This window comes from Triticum dicoccoides, chromosome 1A, assembly GCF_002162155.2.
Source record: "Triticum dicoccoides isolate Atlit2015 ecotype Zavitan chromosome 1A, WEW_v2.0, whole genome shotgun sequence".
Taxonomy (NCBI): domain Eukaryota; kingdom Viridiplantae; phylum Streptophyta; class Magnoliopsida; order Poales; family Poaceae; genus Triticum; species Triticum dicoccoides.
Window position 1 is genome coordinate 7,397,443 of NC_041380.1, and position 22,650 is coordinate 7,420,092.

A 22,650-nucleotide genomic window follows, 5' to 3' on the forward strand; every position below is an offset into this window, starting at 1 on the left:
CGCCGGCCATAGCTTCTGGTGTGAACTGCGGCGGCGGGGGGGAAGGCGGCGGCGATGGCTGCTGGATGGGAAGCTGCGGCGATGGCTGCTGGATGGGAAGCTGCGGCTGGCCCTGGCCCAGCGTGGTGCCGGGGGCGGAGGAGAGCGGCGCCGACAGGGAGGCTGTAGTGCCCGTCGACGTGGTGGCGGTAGTGGAGGAATCGGTGGCAGCGGCGGTGGGGGAGGCGTGGGGAAGCGGTGGCGGCGGTGGTGGGATTGGCGGGGAAGACATGGTCGAAACCCGGGTACCTGATACCAAGGTGTTAGCGGCTAGGGTTCTGCCCGGTCTTGGTCGGAGACAGTAGGGGAAGGAGGGGGAAGGGCGAGGGCTTGAGCGCGGCGACCGGCGGCGGGGCGCCGTCCTGGCGCGGTGCAGCGGCGGCGAGAGAAGGAGGCGGCTAGGGTTTAGGGTTTCTGGCTCCTCTAGGAGCCGGGCAATAGAAATAGTCTTATTGCTTAATTCCAAAAAGAGTCTTACAACCTATATTTATATCCTAGATAACTTGCAGAAGAATTAACCTAAGATAACTTGTATAAGAATTAACGTAAGATAACTTGCATAATCTGAAAATAAGAACTAAGATAACTTGCGGGCCTAAGCCTACCTGTTGGGCCTCCTTCGGCCATAGACCTGGCCGGTCATAACAGTATTATAGGAGTTGCATAAGTTAGTAAACTAGAAATCAAATTTCAATCTTGCAAAATCTCATAGGAGTTGCACGAGTAAAAAAAACATGCATGCCACTTTGTATCTACACTACACTCGCTGCCATGCGGTAGTAAAACATGGTTATATCTAGCAAAAATTTCATGTTGCGGCAGAATTTAGATAGATAGGTTTTTTTTTGGCGGGGGATTTGGATAGATGGTTGATGTGGTTTATTTCTGAAAGATGGGTGACCCACACTACACTCACTGATCTTAATCTGTAGTTTTTTTCCTTCAAGATGGGCACTAATTTCTATTAGGGACCAACCATACTATGATTGTTGATGGCGTCCAACGCCAGCTCTCATACAAGTTAGTTAATCGTTGCTACGAGATTACATAAGCGAAGAAACTAAGCAGTTGACCAAAATGTTGCTTCCAGGCTGCCCCAAGTAACATTAAGCCAGGCATGTTTTGGTCAGATGACTTGCTGAGATCGACGATGGATATTTTATTTTTGTCGTATCTTTCGATCTAATCATGAACTGATGATATTATATGAACCCAACTTTTGTTTATACGGCCGCATGAACTAATGGCAACTAGTACATGAGTGGATAATCGACTTCAGAGCTGCATCACGAAGGGAAAATATAGGGAAACAAAGTACACAGATTATAGCATCTGCCAACAGCTCAAGTGGTTGCCTTAAACTAATGAACAAGCCGATGGTGTTTCTTTGTGAAGATAGATAGATAGTACAGGGAGGGCTTGTACCTGAATGCAGAGGAGCACAGTTATATTTCAAAGGAAGCGGGAATGTACTTAAATCTTAATCATGTCTCCTTCCCCTCTCGTGGACCATCTGGTTGGGAAAAAGGCTTAAGGCCGTATACTAATTAGTTTGGGTCCTTAGAACACACCCTTACACAAAGATAGACATACATTCAATATCTCGGAGTTGCCGAAGTCTTCACCCTCCTGCATACATCGATGCCGCGTCGTGAGCATGCCTCGATGCTTGGTGGTGCAAACTTTTTGAAACCGAGGAGCTTTTAGAAGAAACAGTTGGCAAGTCGTTGATGTAGACCTGGAGACGACGGCAACTGCGGTTTGTTAAGCAAAATGCCACCCCAGAAAAATAAACAACGATAGTGTCCTATAGAAACTTCAAAAATCACAAAGATATTGGAAGTTGGCCGAATCTAGATAGATGCATTGAAGGGCGGGAAGATAATATTCCTACCCTGGGGTAATGCGGTCGCTTTGTTGACCCACAGCAAACACGAAGACTCTTTAAAGAAACCCTAAAAAAAGTCACTCATGCCGTTGTATGGTATGTACGTGTTTGATGTCAAGTTCGCAACAACCCTCGAGCGCATCCACAATAGACCCCTCGATCTGCACCTCCTCGCAGCAGCCGTTGCTGCGCGGGCTTTGCCAAGGCGCGCCTTGGCGGCGACGAGTGGGCAGACACCGGGTGGTAGCTAGGATTTCTCGGCTCGTCGCATCTCAACAATTCTTCCCTCCCGTGGATCTATCATTATACCCCCTACCCCCCCCCTCCAAGTACGAAATTATTACCCTCCTTTTAACCATCCTGTCCAAGCCACCAATGATAGCTTCATTACTTAATTATATGGCCGCACAAGAATTGTTTCGTTAGAAAGGCTTCTTCGGGTGAAGAATACTTACCAAAGGGAATTACAAAGGTGCTTTCAATGATTTTTGTTTTCACCAGGGTTTCAGGTGGATTTGTGGCCTCCTCTCGACGTCCTCCGCCAGGGTTCTGGTAAATGGGGGTGCCGGCTATCCTTATATCTCTGAGACATGGTCTGCGGCAGGGTGATCCATTATCGCCAATGATTTTCATTCTAATCATGAAGGTGCTCCACCGCCTCTTCGCCAGGGCTCCTAATAATGGTATGCTGACACCTCTTGCCCAATGTGGCCTTCTCCAACACATGTCCATATTCGCGGATGATGTCATGCTATTCATCAAGCCGGCGGAAATGGAGTTGCGTACTTACGCGATGAGCCTATATTTTTTTAAGAAAAAGGAGGATTACCTCTGGTCTCTGCATATGGACAATGCATGCAACCATTTTTATTAATTATTCAAAAAGACCTTATAAAGTAGTACATCAGATAGTATGAAGCCATCATCTTTGCAACATCTGTCGCTACTCCTATCTATTTGATGAAGGGGTGTCGATAGTCCGAGCCTAATACCAAACAGTCGCACCAAAGCCTAACATCAATAGCCGGAGGCCCCAACAAAACCGCATACTAGGTTTGGGGCACAAACCATTCCAATGCACTCTCATGTGTCGTCGCCATCGTCTTTCATCAATTCATCTTCAGACCAAAAAGTAACGCACCGACCTTGCCAGGCCTCTCTACCATCGACGCCACCATGACGCCAGACATCGTCCTCCTCCTCACGAGTCCATCTCCGCACATGGGACACCGAGTCTCCAATGCGCCACGCTGCCGAGATGCGCCGCCATCAATGTGTAAGATGAAACACCACTCCACCAAAGAAGCCGTCCACTGGTCCCTCGAGCCTGCGTACACCTACAAGAATGATGCCCCCAAGGGGAAAACGACACCAGAGCGCCACCTTCATCCAATCTACTGATCTAGTGTTTCCCCCGAAGGTGGCAGAGAGTAATCTTGAACTTCTCCACGGCGATGCCTTCAAGAAGGGAATGACGCAGATAGCGCCGCCACCGCCAGCCTTGGTGCGATGAGCCTAGACGACTTCGGCATGGCCCCAGGCTTGTGTGTAAACCGACAGAAGAGCTCGGCCATGCTAATCCGGTGCTCCGAGGATCAAGTAACTTTGACTAAAAATATCTGGGACTTCCTCTGAGCATGCGCAAAATGACAACCGCGTAATTTCAGTAGCAGGTCGAGCAGCTTGCTAACTAGATGCTGTCGTCGAGAAGTGCTATGCTGTCGAAGAGCGATAGGTTTCTTCAAGTGAAGACGGTTCTATGTGCTATTTCCATGCACTCGTTGATGGCTATGGAGCTCCATCCCAAGACAATTGCGGCTCTGCAGAAGATATGACGCGACTTCCTTTGGTGTGCCAAGCTGGCTAGAGGTGGCAACTGCTCTGTGGCATCGGACTCGGTCTACTCACCGAACTGGATGGGCGGCCTGGGAATACCTAATCTGAAGTGGCCAAGCGTGGCCTTGATGGCGCGTGGCTTTGGCTGATCCTTAAAGGCCTTGGAAGGAATTCAGGATCACGGTTCCAAGTGAGACCCTTGCGATCTACCAGGCGGCAATGGTGGCCACGATTGGCGACGGGGAACGCGCCCTCTTCCAGGAGGATCTGTGGCTTCAGGGCCAACAAATTCAAGAACTGGCACCAAAACTATACGACAAAGACGCGCCTCGAATACGCTCTTCCAGACACTTAGGTAGGCGATCGTTGACAACACGTGGGCAACAGACATTGGCCCAAGCATGGACATGCAAACAATTCTGGAGTATCTTCAGCTCTAGCCCACAATCTCGGGTTTCGAGCTCTTGCACGACACTTGTGACACAATCAGATGGGGCTAGGAGCCGAGGGCCGCTATTCTGTCAGTTGAATCTAAGTTTGTTGGTCCGGAGGTGGCTGCTTATGCAGATTTCGTATAGAAGCAAATGACACCTCATCAATGCCGATTCTTTTTGTGGCTTGCTATGGGGAAAATATTCTGTAGAGCATAGGCTTTGGGACACCCCCTTATCTAGCCACTCATTTCTGCATCGCGATTCGTGCGAGTACATTTGTCTTTTTTATTTCTCCCATATAGAAAAACATATGAACTTCAAACTTGGCAGCTCAACAAAACATTCTTACTAGAATGTGAGAAAAAACTTTCAGAATTTTCCGTGCAATATAAATACTAAAAAGTACATTTTTAATACAAAAAATCTAATTTCGTATATTTATGTTTGACAAAAAAATCTGAAAGTTTTTCTCACATTCTAGTTAGAACGTTTTGGTGTCTTGCAAAGTTTGAAGTTCATATGTTGTTTTATTTTGAAGAAACAAAAAAGAGAAAATCTGATGTACAAAGTTAGTTGTCTAGTACGGATCTCAAAACAATGTTAGAGGGTAAGGATAAGGGGTGTCCAGAAACCTGAGCTCTAAAAATCCGCGTCCCTTGCTATGGGGAACCGCTGCTGGACGTCGGACAGGCTGGCTAGGAGAGACCTACCCCACCAAGACTATTGCCTTCTCTGCAATCAACATGATGAGTCTATCGATCATCTATTGTTGAACTGCGTTTTCACGAGGCCGATTTGTGACTCTTTGGGCGACCCGGGTCAAATACCGACGATCGATGACACCCTGGTGGAGTGGTGCAGCAGTAGGACCTACACGAGGTCTCCACCCCTATGGTGGTGGGCTCTTCACCCCTTTCTTCTCACAATATATGATACACACACTCGTGCATATTCAAGAAAAATGATTTTTGTTTTGTATATATGAAGGCTCGCATTTCCAATTGATTTTTTGTATCATTGACAAATGGTACTATTTTCTCATAATATGTAGCTGGTTTTCCTTCAATTACATAAACCTTTTGGTGGAATATCAAACACGTCCTAACACGTGTGGAATTACGACATCCTGGCATGTGAGCGAACATTTTACAGTAGCAAAATTTAATTGCTGCAGTAAGAAGAACATGTTTTTCTTATGCACATATCATCCATTTGTTCTCTTGCGTTTAACTAAGTAACTGGACCAATTTCAGACATACTATAGGTCGTTAAAGATGCTAGCTCACCTGAAAGGTGTAATAAGTAATGATCCTTGGTACGGGAGTACGATTCTTCATATTGTACATTCACACACCAACCAGACTTCTTTATTTTCTGATCCACACCGATATGATATGATCTTAAACACAAAACTAAACATTAACAAACAGACATCCGTATAGGTTGTTGGAATATTCCAGGCTACAAATCCACTGATTACGAAAAAGGAAAACATTGACATGCTTATAAAGCTAATTTCGCAGCTACCCGTATGGGTTTCTACAATCCACGCAGCATTCGAGCATATTACTGGATGGCGGAGCCAGCCGTAGTGTCCTGAAAATAAAATCCACAGTAACATCAGCATCACTACATGTCAAGAAATCAGGCATTAAGGTATTAATGGAATTTTATCATGAAAATAGTGGCAATTCGTAATGTTTATCCACATGACTGGAATTAGCTTTCTCAGAGAATTAGACTTTTTTAGGAACTATCATATTTATTTGAGAAAAGTATACTTTTCGTCCTTCAACTCTTGGCAAAGTCTAGGTTTAGTCCCTTAACTTTAAAACCAGACAACTTGAACCTGCAACTCTTGAAACCAGGCAAATTTAGTCCCTTATCTCGGCTCACCTGGCATCGCTGCTGACTAAAAGAGGTTTTGACCGGTCTTCGTCCAGGTGGTGGTATTTCCCTCTCCTGCCTTCTTCCTTTCTCATTGGCTTTTTGAGATATTTCATCAAACATCTAGCATACACTACGCGTGTCGTCCATTGCCGAACAGTGGTGCTTGCTCCCGTGGGTCATGCACGTGTGCCACGTCGTTGACGGCTGCTGAGCAACGCCCTGCACCGGCGTGCTGCTTATCTTAGCCAAAAGGATGAAGCGGCTCGCGACAGTGCAGCTCAGCATCAACATCTCCGTCGGCCGTCGCGTTCTGCTCCATGTTGCCGCAGCTCGCAAGGGGAGCAGCGCAGCTCGGCAGCGTCTCAGTTGCTGCGGTCCTCGCTGACGAAGCACTCGCCGCAGCAACCAGGGGATATGGCACTCACACAGTCATATCTACTTAAGGGGATATGTGTCGCAAGGGATGAGTTGAGGGACGAAAAATATACTTTTCTCTATTTATTACATAACAAGAAATGAGCATATACAAAATGAAGTAGTTAAACATATCTACTTATGGCTGGTTTGACGTAGAATGCATGGATATTAAGTTCTTTGATACTTTGACCCGGAGGAGGGTTGTCGAGCACTTTGTACTTGATGATCTCACGTGCCATAGCAAACTCTCCAGTCCCACCGATAATGGACATCTGGCCTTCTTGACCGTTGATCCCTATTACTTCAAATGACGATCCACTGTACCTGATTTTTGATAAAGGAGATGGAATAAATTAATATCTAGATGATACCAATTAAATCTGGCCTTCATTGCACCCGATATAGTTTTGCAAGGCAATATCGTACATCGTATAAAACTGGACAATCTTGAGCATATGAGAAAGCAAAAACTAACTTTTAGCCCAAAAGTATGTACAAAAATTACCTGGCATTCTCGAACACCATGCTGAAGTAGTTGAACCAGATTCGATCGGCCACACCAGCTTGTGTATGCATGCCTTTGGTACGAGCAACAATGGTGACACGAGGACTTGGTCCATCCATGACAGTCCAATCATTAACAGCCAATGTGCCAAACCCTGCCGGCACTATTAGAAAAAGGGGCATTCGTTCGGGCCTGGTCAGCCCATTAGTCCCGGTTCTACCATGAACCGGGATCAATGGATGCATTCGTCGAGGGCTAGCAGTGGCGCTAGGGTTCGTGCGAGAGTGGAAAAAAGGACAATGACTGTGGTGAGGCGTGTATTTATAGGGACAGGGACGGCACAGTGTTATTACATAGGTGCCCCTGGCGATTAACATCTAAAGGACACGTGGCCATCATGCAACATATCGGAGGTTGTTCCACGTTCCCACGCACGCCTGGATTGTCGGGTGGTCGTTCCCACTTCTCCGGGTTTCCGGTGAAGGAATTAGCATTGAAAGCGGACTTAATGTTTGTCTCTGTATCTTCTGCTGACAAGGACGTAGAGAAGACATTCGACAGTTTCAAGAGAATGCATATGATTTGGAGAGATAGAGTCTAAGATAGAAAGCATGGAGAGGTTAGGATCCGATCACATTCACTTAGTTCAAAAGATTCAACAAGAAGACATAGCTATAAGTGAATGCTGTAAAGGACAGAACACTAGTATATATATATATATATATATATATATATATATATATATATATATATATATATATTTATATATATATATATATGTGACCAACATAATGAAGATAATCATGAAGACAAGTTGAGAATGAAGACAATCAAAATGTGAAGACATAGCAAATGTAACGCCATGGGAAAAACACTTCAGACAGAAGAATTTGGTGGTGGCATTACCCACCGTATAGGAAGTATTAGACCCAGACACGGCGCACAATTATCGTGGCGCTCCAAAGTCAAATTCCGCATTAATGTATTCACACTTAGAATGTATGTCTTCATTGATTGAAGATATACTTTATTTTGTGTATTGCACATCTAAGTCATCAATATGCATAAGTGTTAGGATGTGTGCCTGATCACAGGACATTTCAGGAGTCCAAGATATTTAGCTCACACCGTAACTTGCAAAATCTCTTCTCATCCAAGGGCTTGGTGAAGATATCTGCCAATTGCTCTTCAGTGTTGACGTGTATGATATCAATATCTTCCTTCACAACATGATCTCTGAGAAAGTGCTGATGAATTTCAATGTGCTTTGTCTTCGAGAGCTGAACTGGGTTGTTGGCAATCTTGATGGCGCTTTCGTTGTCGCAGTAGAGTGACACTTGCTTCAGATGAATGCCATAGTCTTTGAGTGTTTGCTTCATCAACAGAAGCTGAGCGCAGCAAGATCCAGCAGCAATTGTTTCAGATTCAGCAGTGGAGAGAGATACACAGTTCTGCTTCTTTGAAGACCAACATACAAGTGATCGTCCCAGAAAATGACATGTACTTGATGTAGACTTGCGATCCACCTTGTCACCAGCATAATCAGCATCCGAGAATCCAACCAGATCAAACTCTGAGCCCTTTGGATACCATAATCCTAGAGTTGGGGTGTAAGCCAAATATCGAAGAATTCGCTTCACAGCTAAGTGATGCGATTCCTTTGGTGCCGCTTGGAGTCGAGCACACATGCAAACACTAAGCATAATATCTGGCCTAGATGCACATAGATAAAGCAAAGAACCAATCATGGAGCGGTATACCTTTTGATCGAACTCTTTACCATTGTCGTCGGGACCCAAATGATGTTTGGCAGGCATTGGCGTAGTGAAGCCTTTGCAGTCTTGCATACCAAACTTCCTCAGGCAATCTTTGAGATACTTCTCTTGAGATATAAAGATGCCGTTGCGTTGCTGACGTATTTGAAGACCAAGGAAGAACTTCAGCTCACCCATCATGGACATCTGATATTGCTCTTGCATCATATATCCAAACTCTTCACTGTATTTCTGATTGGTGCAGCCGAAGATAATGTCATCCACATATATTTGGCACACAAACAGTTCACCATCATATGTCTTTGTGAAGAGAGTGGGGCCAAGGGAACTAGATTTGAAGCCTTTGCTCTTCAGGAAGTCTTTGAGTGTGTCATACCAAGCCCGAGGTGCTTATTTGAGGCCATACAGTGCCTTGTTGAGTTTGTACACCATGTCAAGATGTTTTGGATCTTCAAAGCCAGGCGGTTGTGCAACATACACATCTTCTTCAATCTTGCCATTGAGAAAAGCACTCTTCACATCCATTTGATATAGAAGTATGTTATGATGATTTGCATAGGCCAGCAGTATGCGTATGGCTTCAAGTCTAGCCACAGGAGCAAATGTTTCATCGAAGTCAATCCCTTCAACTTTAGTGTATCCTTGAGCAACGAGACGAGCTTTGTTTCTGACAACTTGACCATGCTCATCTTGCTTGTTGCGGTATATCCATTTTGTGCCTATTATATTGTGCTTCTAAGGATCAGGACGCTTAACCAGTTCCCATACATTATTCAGCTCAAACTGTTGAAGCTCTTCTTGCATAGCTTGAATCCATTCAGGTTCCATGAAGGCTTCTTCAACTTTCTTGGGTTCAGTTATTGAGACGAATGCGAAGTGCCCACAGAAATTTGCTAGTTGCGTTGCCCTTGAACGAGTGAGTGGACCTGGTGCATTGATGCTATCGATTATTCTCTCAATCTGTACTTCATTTGCAACACGAGGATGTACAGGACGAAGATTTTGCTCATGCTGATCATTGTCATTGTTAGAGGGATTGTCTTCAGACTGAGCATTGTCTTCAGGTTGTTCAGGTGCGGAGATGATAAGTTCCTCTTCAGGTTGAGCTTCAGAAGGTATGATTTCTCCAGTTCCCATAAGTTTGATTGATTCACTGGATGGAACTTCATCTAGCACATTTGGCAGGTGCTCTCTTTGTGAGGCGTTAGTCTCATCGAACCGCACAACCACTGTTTCAACCACTTTATAATGAAAGAGATTGAAGACCCTGTAGGAGTGTGAATCCTTTCCATATCCAAGCATAAAATCCTCATGTGCTTTTGGGGCAAATTTTGAAGTATGATGTGGATACTTGATCCAGCACCTGGCGCCAAATACTCTGAAGTAACTGACATTTGGCTTCTTGCCAGTAAGGAGCTCATAGGATGTCTTGTTCAGAAGCTTGTGAAGATAAACGCGGTTGATGATATGGCATGCAGTGTCAATGGCTTCAGGCCAGAATTTTCTTGGAGTCTTGTATTCATCAAGCATCGTCCGAGCCATCTCAATAAGTGTTATGTTCTTGCGTTCGACGACACCATTCTGCTATGGCGTGTACGGAGCTGAGAATTCGTGTGTGATGCCCAAAGTATCAAGATATGTATCAAGGCCAGTGTTCTTGAATTCAGTGCCATTGTCACTTCTGATGTGCTTTATCTTGGCACCATAGTTGTTCATTGCTCGATTGGCGAAGCGTCTGAAGACATCCTGCACTTCAGTCTTGTAAAGGATTATATGCACCCAAGTATATCTTGAATAATCATCAACAATGACATAGCCATAGAAACAAGCAGTAGTAGTGAGAGTTGAGTAGTGAGTGGGACCGAAAAGATCCATGTGTAGCAGTTCGAAGGGTTGAGTCGTTGTCATGATTGTCTTCGAGGGATGCTTGGCCCTCGTCATCTTTCCTTCTTCATAGACACCTCATAAGTGATCCTTCTTGAACTTGACGCCCTCGATGCCTATGACATGCTTCTTCCTTGCAAGGGTGTGTAGGTTCCTCATGCCAGCATGCCCTAGCCTTCGATGCTAGAGCCAGCATTCAGAAGCTTTTGCTAGAAGACATACTGCAAGTTGTGGTCCTGCTCAGAAATCTACAACATACAAATCATCTTTTCGATACCCTTCAAACACTAGAGACTTGTCAGATTCCATCAGTACAAGGCAACAATATTTTCCAAACATCACAATCATGTTTAAATCACAAAGCACTGAGACAGACATTAAGTTGAAACCAAGGGATTCAACAAGCATGACTTTATCCATGTGTTGATCCTTTGAGATTACGACTCTACCTAGACCTAATACCTTGCTTTTACCAGTGTCAGCAAATGTGATGTGACTTTTGTTTGATGGACGTAAAGTTGAGTCCATGAGAAGGCTTCGCTTGCCAGTCATGTGATTTGTACACCCACTATCAATAATCCATTCTGAAGCAGTTGGTGTCGTACCCTACAGTGAAGTTAGGGAGATAGGCTCCACGAAGAGAATTGTGAAGCAAAAACATTTGACGAACCAGTGGATTATTAAAGCTTAGATCGAGGTTAGGACTGATAGGGCAAGTTACAAGAGATTCAGAAACAAAGTACATAGTAAGACCATTTGGGCATTTGATCTTGCGCCCTACAAGATGTTTAAGGTCCCCAGCAATAGTGTCAGACGATTTTGGTTTTCGGCTGGAGACCTTTCCCTGCAAAAGAGAGTTAAGCTTTCTTAGCCACCTACATTTTCAGGGGTGGCTTCGAAGCGATAAGTCTAAGTGCAGCATCTGAGAACTTTGGCTTTGGAGCCCTAGCAAAAATTATTGCAGGTGGACAATAGTATTCATAAGGATAAGCAGAATAGTTCTTGGTCTTGTGAACATGGCGGTTTGATGAACCGCGCTCATATTCATAGGCCTGAGTATGGCTTCCCTGCAAAACATTTGCGTTAGTGTGACTCAGGTGAGTCCTCTGTCTGTATGAAGCCTTTGGACCGTATGAAGCTTGTGGTCTGGGGTTTGTCTTCTTCACTTGTGCTGTCATGATGACATTCACAGGGAGATTCTCCAAACACCTTTTCGGCACCCAGATCTTCTTCATAGGCGGTCCATTCGTGCAGTTAGTACCAATGTACCTGGCAAACACTTCACCATTCTGATTCTTAAACAGTTTATAGTTTGCATCAAAGGACTCATCAATAGCAATGGGATTAGCACAAGTGAAACCAGATAGAGTGGATGGATCTGCTGAAGGTTCCTTTGCAGCAACCCATGTGGTTTTGGGATACTGCTCAGGTTTCCAGTAAGACCCATCAGCATTCATTTTCCTTACGAACCCAACACCCTCTTTGTTAGGGTTTCGGTTCAGGATCTGCCTTCTGAGGACATCACATAGTGTCTGATGCCCATTGAGACTTTTGTACATCCCTGTTTCAAGTAGTGTCTTCAACCTAGCATTCTCATCAGCAATAGCAGCGGTGTCCTCAGCAGAGGGGTTAGTTTCCACATCAACAGTTGAAGATATTGCAACAGTAGTAGCAGTAGAGCATTCAGCAACAGAAGTAGCGTTATCACGCTCAATACATTTAAGACATGGTGGTTCAAATCCTTCCTGAGCTGAACTGATCTGTTCGGCGCGAAGTGACTCATTTTCTTTTTGAAGATCTTCATGAGCCGCTCTCAATTTCTCAAGATCTTGCTTCCTTTGAAGATAATCATAGGAAAGCCTTTCATGAGCTGTTGAGAGCGTTTCATGACGACTTTCAAGTTCCTCATACTTAACATGAAGATTTTTTATGTCTTCAATTAAGGATTGAGATCGAGTCATTTCAGCTTCTAACAAATCATCGCTTTTGTCTAACAGTTTTTGAATGTGTTCCATGGTTTTGTGTTGTTCAGTTGCAATTTTAGCAAGTGTTTTGTAGCTGGGTTTGGAAACACAATCAGAGTCATCGTCACTAGATGTTTGATAGTGAGTAGTGCGTGTGTTTACCTTGGCACCACGTGCCATGAAGCAGTAGGAGGGAGTGGAGTAGTCCTTATCGTTTGCATCGATGTCGGTGATGAAGTCATTTTCTTCAGTGTTGAAGATGGACTTGGCAACGTATGCTGTAGCCAGACTTGCAGCGCTAGAATCGGACTCCTCCTCAGACTCCACCTCCGCCTCCTCAGAAGCGGACTCATCCTCAGAGTCCATTTCCTTGCCAACAAATGCACGTGCCTTGCCAGATGAGCTCTTCTTGTGTGATGAAGACTTGGAAGAAGATTTTGAGTATTTCTTCTTCTTCTTGTCATCAGAGTCATACTCCTTGCTCTTCTTCTTCTTGTTGTTCTCATTGTCCCACTATGGACACTCAGAGATGTAGTGGCCAGGTTTCTTGCACTTCTGACATGTTCTCTTCTTGTAGTCATGAGCAGCAGCTTCATCATTCCTTGAGCTTGATCGTGAAGACTTTCTGAAGCCTTTCTTCTTGGTGAATTTTTGGAACTTCTTCACAAGCATAGCAAGCTCCCTTCCAATGTCTTCAGGATCATCAAAACTGTTGTCAGACTCTTCTTCAGATGAGGAGACAGCCTTTGCCTTCAAGGCACGAGTTCGCCCATAGTTGGGACCATAGATGTCTCTTTTCTCAGAAAGCTGAAACTCGTGTGTGTTGAGCCTCTCAAGTATGTCAGACGGATCGAGTGTCTTGAAATCAGTACGTTCTTGAATCATCAGGGCTAGGGTGTCAAACGAACTGTCAAGCGATCTCAGGAGTGTCTTGACGACTTCATGCTTGGTGATCTCAGTAGCGCCGAGGGCTTGAAGCTCATTTGTGATGTCAGTGAGTCGATCAAACGTGAGCTGGACATTCTCATTGTCATTTCTCTTGAAGCGGTTGCGAAGGACACTGATTCTCTGATCTCTCTGGGTTGAGACGACTTCGTTGACCTTGGATAGCCAGTCCCAGACTAGCTTAGATGTTTTCAAGGCACTCACGCGGCCATATTGTCCTTTGGTTAGATGACCACAGATGATATTCTTGGCAGTAGAGTCCAGTTGAACGAACTTCTTGACATCAGCGGCAGTGACACCTTCTCCAGCCTTGGGAACGCCGTTCTTGACGACATACCATAGGTCAACATCAATGGCTTCAAGATGCATGCGCATCTTATTCTTCCAGTAGGGATATTCAGTTCCATCGAAGACGGGGCACGCATCGGAGACTTTAATTATCCCTGCAGTCGACATATCTAAAACTCCAGGTGGTTAAACCGAATCACACAGAACAAGGGAGTACCCTGCTCTGATACCAATTGAAAGTGCTAGTGATCGACTAGAGGGGGGGTGAATAGGCGATTTTTATGACAGTCTTCAAAACATGTAAGTTTCGAAGACAAACGATAGAAATAAACATATTACCATACAGCGGAAGGTAGACTACTCTAGGCAAACCATAGTCATGTATTCAATGAAGTAAGCACAATAACTAATGTCAGCTAGGCAGTAAGGATCAGGTAGGAAGATATTGTGAAGACAAATAGATAAAGCAAATAGGCATTGACTTCACAAGAGCCACCAGTAAATAAAGAGATGAGAAGGATAGAACCAGTGTGCGTAACGAAGACAAAGGTTTGGTAGACCAGTACCAACTGTTGTGACAGTTGTACGTCTAGTTAGGGCGGATAGGTATTTAAACCTGAGGACACACAATCCCGGACACTTAGTCCTGAGCACGCAGCTCAGAACACTTAGTCCTCTCCATATTCCCCTTGAGCTAAGGTCACACAGACCTCGCCCAATCACTCTGGTAAGTCTTCAAGGTAAACTTCTAAACCTTCACAGACTTCGTTCACCGGCGATCCACAATGACTCTTGGATGCTCAGAACGCAATGCCTAACCGACTGGAGGATTCACAGTCCTCAAGTGTAATAAGTCTTCAGATCACACATACAAGAAGACTTAAGTGATGTCTAACACTCTTTGGCTCTGGGTGGTTAGGGCTTTATCCTCTCAAGGAATTCTCTCTCAAATGCTTCGAGGTGGGTTGCTCTCAAACGACAAAAGCCGTACTTCAACTCTGAGCAGCCAACCGTTTATAGTTGTAGGGGGTGGGCTATTTATACCCACTAGGCAACCCGACCTGATTTGTCCGAAATGACCCTGGGTCACTAAGGAACTGACACGTGTTCCAACGGTCAGATTTCAAACACACACGGCAACTTTACTTGGGCTACAAGTAAAGCTGACTTGTCCAACTCTAGACAAGATTCGCTCTCATAGTCTTCACTCGAAGACATAGGATTTTGGTTAAGCATCACTTCAGTAATTCTGACTGGTTCTCTTGGATCCCACTTAACAGTACGGTGGTTCCTATGACTCAACAAAAAAGAAAAAGAACAACGAAAGATCTAAGTCTTCGTGCTCCATAGTCTTCATGCGATGTCTTCTCTTGTCATAGTCTTCAATGTAAATGTCTTCACATACCACCTTTGACTTTAATGTCTTCATACATTTTTAGGGGTCACCTCTTGTAGGAAAACCGAATCAATGAGGGACTTCTACCTGTGTTATCCTGCAATTCTCACAAACACATTAGTCCCTCAACTAAGTTTGTCGTCAATACTCCAAAACCAACTAAGGGTGGCACTAGATACACTTACAAATGGTATGTAGAATTTAAACAAGACATGTGCAAAAATTGACACACTAAGTTTGCTAAACCATGCATATATAGACAACCTGACACAAACTACATCGATGGAAATAACTATAAGTTATTTTCCCAATATTATGCCAAATAGGCTATAAGACCATGAAATTGAAAAGCACTATAAATGAACTCTATAAAGGTTGAAAATTGGCATGGTATTATTATTTCACCCATATAGCATGTGCAAGAAAGTAGAGAGGGTTAAGGCAAAAACTAGATGCACTTCGTGTACAAAACGGACAATCTATTTCGAAGTATCAGGGTTTTAGACGAAAACGCATCTGCTACAAAGGGACGTCCACTAGCAAAAAATTCTTTTACTCACGGAAATTTTATAAGGTGTGCGTTGCTCAAACACGATCTGTAGGCCTTGAGAAAAAAAAGATGACAAAATTTCAACAAACGATAACACAGTGCCTAATTATAGAACAATCAGTAAATGCATGGAAAATAACTAAAATTATCAACGTATTTTCTGTTCAAAACATTATAAGCAACCTCTAGTATTATTGAAACTAAAATTATATAAAATTGATGCAACTAAAATTATCAAAGTTTTTTCTGTTCAAAATCATTTAAAGCAAAAAGAATTTTCATAAAGAACTTTTTTGTTAGAAACTTTAATAGCAAAAAGAATTATCATAAAATAGAATAAATAAGTAATTAGAAACAAAAAAAAAGTATTTTGTTGTAAGTAGAAACAAAATAAAATAAATAAAACCAAAAAGAAAAGAAATAAACTGGACAAAAAGCAACCTACTGGGCCACCACGGCCTGAATACGACTAGAAACCCACCCATGGGCCAGGATACATGCCCGTAGAAGGCCCAATATAGATACAGTGTGTTTAGGCCCGAAAGCCTGCATTTGAGAGGAGCTCGAGAGGGCAGCGGGAGTGGGGCTTATAAACCACTCTCGAGCTCCCTCAGCTAGCGAGGTGGGACTAAACTTTCGTGGCGCGATGCGGGCAGCACAAGGCTTTCAGTCCCGGTTGGTGCCACCAACCGGTACTAAAGGCGCACATTGGTACCGGTTCATGCCAACAACTGGTACCAATGTGCCCCCTTTAGTCCCGATTTGTGCCACTAACCGGGACCAAAGGCCACTGCTTCCCGCCTTTTGGGCTGCTGAAAAGCGACCTTTGGTCCCGGTTGGTGGCTCCAACCAGGACTAAAGGGGTGCTTTGGTCCCGATTGCTGTCACGAACCGGGACCAAAGGTCTGTCTATATAAGCCACGCTTCTGGTCTCTACAACAGGCAGGGTTCAGCAGTGCAGTTTAACTTCATGTTCACTGTAGCCCCAGTAGTTTTCCACATTCCTCTGAAGATGATATCTTTATCCCAATCTGCTGATTTGTTGTGCCAAACAACTTGTACAAGGGTCCATATTCTACGACGATGCAAGGCTGTTTTATAAACCACTCTCAGACAGCACTAGATGGTTTAATTTGTGATCCCACAAAAGAAAAATGCTGCAGCTGAAGCTAAAAAAAATGTTGTTTACTGGGGAGGTGTGTTGACAGAGCTTTTCACAGTGAAGATACCTGGTTTTTCCTTGTTTGAAATGAGGTGATTAGTTAGGGGTTTTGTTGGTTTGGCGACGGAGGAAACCTTTTTACCAGGAAAGGAAACATGCATCAGAGTTTGTAGGACTAGATCCCAATTAAGACTAGTTGCGGTCATCCTGAGTTGAAAAATCAGGATATGAAATGCCAAATCTGATCAGCGTGTGTGGTTGGCTCCACAGAACATTCCTTCTTTTCTACGGTGCATCGAGTCTGTGTTGTTGTTGTTGTTATGCAAGTATGTGGAGTTTCTGTACATAAATAATGCCAAAAAACTGAGCAAATTTTTCATGTTGCAGAATTTTAGATAGAGGGTTGATGTGGTTTGTTTCTGAAAAGGTACAGGGATGACCCACACTAAACTCACTGATCATAACCATACAATGATTGTTAGTGGCATCCAACGTACACACAACAAAATGACATGCCAGCTCTCATCTACTATCTACTACCCCTATAAAAGAAAAAGAGGGGGCAGATCCAAACAATCACATCCATCCATTAGCAAGATCTAATGGTCCTTAATCCTTCTATGGTTAAACTACTAATCGATCGCTAACCCACCCTGCCGTTGAAAAGAAAACCGGTTCGCACGACCTCTCGCCCCGCTCGCACGACCCCCGGTTGCCCCCTCCTCCTCCCTCGTCCCACCCGCACGACCCCCAGTCCCCAGTCACCCCGTCCTCCTCCCGCGCCGTTCGCCGCCCCGCTGTTCCTCTCGCAGCCGTTAGCCGCCGGAGCCGCCGCCGGTCACGCGTCGGGGGAGCCCCGCCGCAGGTCGCCGCCCTTCGCTGCAGGAACCGCCAGCAAGTCGCCGCCCGTCGCGCTCTTCGCCGTCGGAGAGCCGGAGCGGCCGACCGCCACGCACCGGGGAGAGACGCCGCAGTTCGCCGCCCTTCGCCGCGGAGCCGCCGCCCGTCGCACGGCTGCCTCTCCTCCTCTGCTGCCGCAGGTACGCCGACGCCTCCCTCCCCCATCGAGCGCGTGGCCGCCGACCTGATTGAGAAGTAGACAAGCCAGTAAGTTCCCTCCTCCGCTGCTGATGCGCGTCTGCTTCGCCCCGGTCCATGCCGCTGCCCTGGCGTTCAGGTGTGCGGAGACGCCATGCCGAATGCACCACTGCGGCCGGCTGACGTGGTTCGCTGTAGCTGTTGCCCCAACCGGTGCGTCCACGCCGTCCGGCGATGGCGCGACCGTTGCGGTGGACGCGGTTATGCGTGGCTCACAGAGATCCAAGGCCAAGACCAGTTTCCGCCATCAAACGTATACACCGATTGAGACCACCGTCTAGAGGGTAAGCAGGCGTATCCATGTAGTATTATATTTAGCTTATGATTTGTGATGTATGGTGGCGTGGGATAATGTTGTTCTCCTTGCAAGTAATCTTTGATTTGTGTTTTCTGGCTCTTCCCTGCCCGGTCGTGGGAACGGTGCAGCTCCTTCCTCAATGCTACTTTTCTCAATCTAATCTCTGCAACTTGTGAGGATTCAAAACACTAAAGGAACTAGGAGTACTACTTGTTTTATTATAGGTGTCTTGTAATCTAAGAACTACTGAGCAAGATAATTCAGATGAATCTAATTAAGAATCTTGTATCAACGGTGATCAAGGCTGTTTTTATATATGTTTATAGAGAACTTGCGCCAAAGCTGTGTGTATTGGACGACCTGCACCAAAGCTGTCCATACAGGGCAGATGGTCCTCAAAGTGTGGTGTCGATTTTGTAAGTTGTTAAGTTGATTTGGTAAGTCTATATAGTGCGGACGACCTACTCTATCTACTTAATGGGTAAGTTTATTTTGTTCTGTTGTCTCACCGGCTTAGTGTGTTGTGCATGTGGTGCCTGTTAGAGCTTTGTCTAAACATTTCTTTTCCTGTCATACAAACTGCTTTTGCTCGGAGTTATACATGGATGGAAGTTTTATGTGTTCGCAACACATGATAACAGGGGTCAGTATTTTGCGGCTCAGGAACACACTTTGGATATAACATCATGGGGACAAAAAACATATTACAGGAAATTAGGTGAACTACATCTACTGGATGCTTGGAACTTTATTAGCATTCTCTGATATCCTGCCTTTGTTTTCAAATATTGATTGGATCAAAATTCTTACTTGTCCTTTGTACAGAAGCATATGGGAGCCGCATTTGAGCAATGCTCTCAACTTTCGGTTGCAGATATTGATAAGGCGATATACAATCCAGTGAATTTTTGAATCACAGTGAGCTCCTTTGATCTTTGCAGTCTTCTTAGTGTTGATTCATGTTGCTACTAGCAAAAGAAAAAACTATTTGTGTTGTAACCTTCTTTTTTCTTCAGTGATACGAAAAACATGATTGGTGAGGCTGATTGTCCAAATGATACATAAAACTGCAGACTGTACCTCCTAACATAGATGCAGATGCACTTGGAACTCCAATCCGATGGATTTTGCTTGCTATTACTAAACAAATGATACTATTCTTTATTGTATTGCAGATTATCAAGACATTGATGATCACATTAAACCAACATAGTTAGATTTCTTAGTTATGCTGAAGTAAGTACTGCTGCTGACCTTTTTCTGGGAACAATGTTTTCATTAGCAATATATTTTCACAATGTTGTTCTGTATTTTGTTTTCTTTAACTCGATCATGTTATCACCAAGAAATCAGATTGGTATTACTTGGAAAATATATTGCACAAGAATTCAGAGCATGGATATATAAACCAGAGCATCCCAATGTTGATATTACTTGGATTAGTATTTGTTTATTTACCTTATATTAAAATCTTCTGCATGCTCTGACAAGAATAAAATCCGGTAGACTACTGAATGTACATGTACGTATGTAGTTCAATAAAAATATGTGCTGGTAATTCTGTTGGCATAGCATAAATTTGCTTTTGTCATCTATAAAATCATTACTGACACTTTTGTGAATGTCAACACATGTTAAGATGTCTTCACTAAGCAGATGGGGTCTATATATAATTCTGCATCTTGATTGTCTGATTATTGGAGCATTACACATGACGTTGTCTAGTTTGTATATCATGTGAGAGCAGAAGAATAGCTCCAATCAACTAAGAACCATACCAGGTGGATGGTGCAAGTTGTTGTCAAACGGACATATGGTGGTTATCCCGGGGAAAGTTGTTTGTTTTGATAGAAGAACTAAGGGAAAAGGATCCATTTGTGAAAAAACAAAGCCATTGGTTCGCAATACTGGAGTCATATCCAAGATTCAACAGGAAAATAAGGTTAACTTGTTATCTACCTACTGTCTATCTGTTCATGTTGGATGTTGACTTCTCATTCAACCATCCTAGCGGCAGTTTCATTGTTTCTTAATATAGGCCTCTGATGTGGATATATTGGTAATCATTCTTCACATGTTACGACTGAAGTTTGAACTCCACATTGTATTGCCATGATTTACATTCAAAAATGAGCGTAATTATTGCCTACCATTTGTCCAAAATTGGAAGTATATACAGAAGATCAGAAATCATCGCATGGTTCCTTGCCCGCTTATTGTGTATTGTATTTATTTTTGACAATTTGATGTTTTTAAACCAACAGAGAATGTGAGAGAAAATATGTTGCTCAATACCGGTGAGGGTACTACACTATATATTTTTCTCGATATTGAAGCATCAGATCCTTCTTGTTCTATGCAACAACTAAGACTATTTTTTGCCACTACAGCCGTGAAACTTCAACCAATACATATGTGCTTGAGTTGCTTTGCAACACATAATGACCATCCTATGTTTGCTGCGGGTGGTCGCCTTCATGGTTGGAGTGAACAGCTTGGCCTGGTACCATGCGCAACAGTCCCAAGAAATCTACCATCGCCTTCATGGCTGCCAGAACTGGTGTAGTGTGCCGAAGATGTCGTCAATGGTGGCGACACTAATGGTGAGCGACCGCTAAAGAGAAAATTGCCGTTGAGGTTGTTGTGCAGGATTGCTCTGATTATTGATCAAGGGAGCATTGGTTTGATTTAAAAGGAGATTAGTAGCTTATTTTGTTCACACATGTTTAAGAGGGGACCAAGAAAATTTCTTGCTAAGCTTATAACAGGGTTGCACGTGCAGACATCTGCCATGAAGAAATATAACTACAAACAAAGTGTTTTTGGTTAGGAGTAGATATATCTTCTAAAGGAGTTTTAGCCAAGACGTGTGTTGCACGTGCAAGCTTACTTGTACAAGTGAAGTAACTGAGGAAACTAAGCAGTTGACCAAAATGTTGTTTTGAGGCTGCCTCAGGTAGTAACATTAAGTAGGGCCTGTTTTGGTCAGATGACTTGATGAGATCTATGGTGGATATTTTATTATGGCATCTATCTTGTTCAGATACTTGTAACGTGAATCAAACAGATTTTCCCAGGTTTAGTAGAAGAAACTTTTTGCAACTGTGATTTTATCAGCTTGGATACTGATGGTACGCCGGCAGTGCTGGTTACTAGGGATAGGTCGCAAGGGCAACTAAAGCTATAACTTGCCTGAGGAACTTTCAGGCACGCTGCAGTTTGGATCTTCTGATTTTCTTGGATGCCCTGCTCTACCAGTATAACTGAACTGCTCTGCTCTGCCATACAATAGGCTGCTCTGCTCTCTGCTTGGGGAATGCTGGCTTCTGATTGCTTCTACAACTGCACTGTACTGTCGTCGCTCTATCGATGGAGAATTGTTGGGGCCTGCAGTGGAGTGCTTAGTGTCTGAGTCGAGCATCGCCAAATCAATATCGCAGGCCGATTCGATCTCATCTAGATTTGGTTTGCTGCTGGTCCTCTAGGTGTCCACAACAGGCAGGGGTCAGCAGTTTACTGTCATGCTCGCTGTAATGTTCCCCATTTCCTCCGAAGAAGAATTTTTCCCAAACCTGTTGATCTGTGCCTAACAACTTGTAAAAGGTTCCATACTATGCGACCATGCAATCCAAAATAGGCTGTTTTATCAAATTTGTATTACAATTATCTTGTTCAGATCGCTGTAGTATTCCCATTTCCTCTGAAGGTAAATTTGTATTTGTTAGCGGCTAGGGTTCTGCCCGGTCATGGTCGGAGACAGTAGGGGAAGAAGGGGGAAGGGCGAGGGCTTGAGCGCGGCGGCCGGCGGCGGGGCGCCGTCCTGGCACGGTGCGGCGGCGTCGAGAGAAGGAGGCGGCTAGGGTTTAGGGTTTCCGGCTCCTCTGGGAGCCGAGCAATAGAAATAGTCTTATTGCTTAATTCCGAAAAGAGTCTTACAACCTATATTTATATCCTAGATAACTTGCAGAAGAATTAACCTAAGATAACTTGTATAAGAATTAACCTAAGATAACTTGCATAATCTGAAAATAAAAACTAAGATAACTTGCGGGCCTAAGCCTGCCTGTTGGGCCTCCTTCGGCCATAGACCTGGCCGGTCATAACATCTCTCCCCGCCTGCGCAAACAGCTCGTCCTCGAGCTGAAAGTCGGGGTAGTGCTGGAGGAACTCCTCGCGCTGCTCCCAACTAGCATCCTCCTCTGGTAGTCCAGTCCACCGGATCAACACGTACCAGGAGCCTCGGCGCAGCTGAGCCTGCAACGCCTTCTTTGGTTCAGGAAG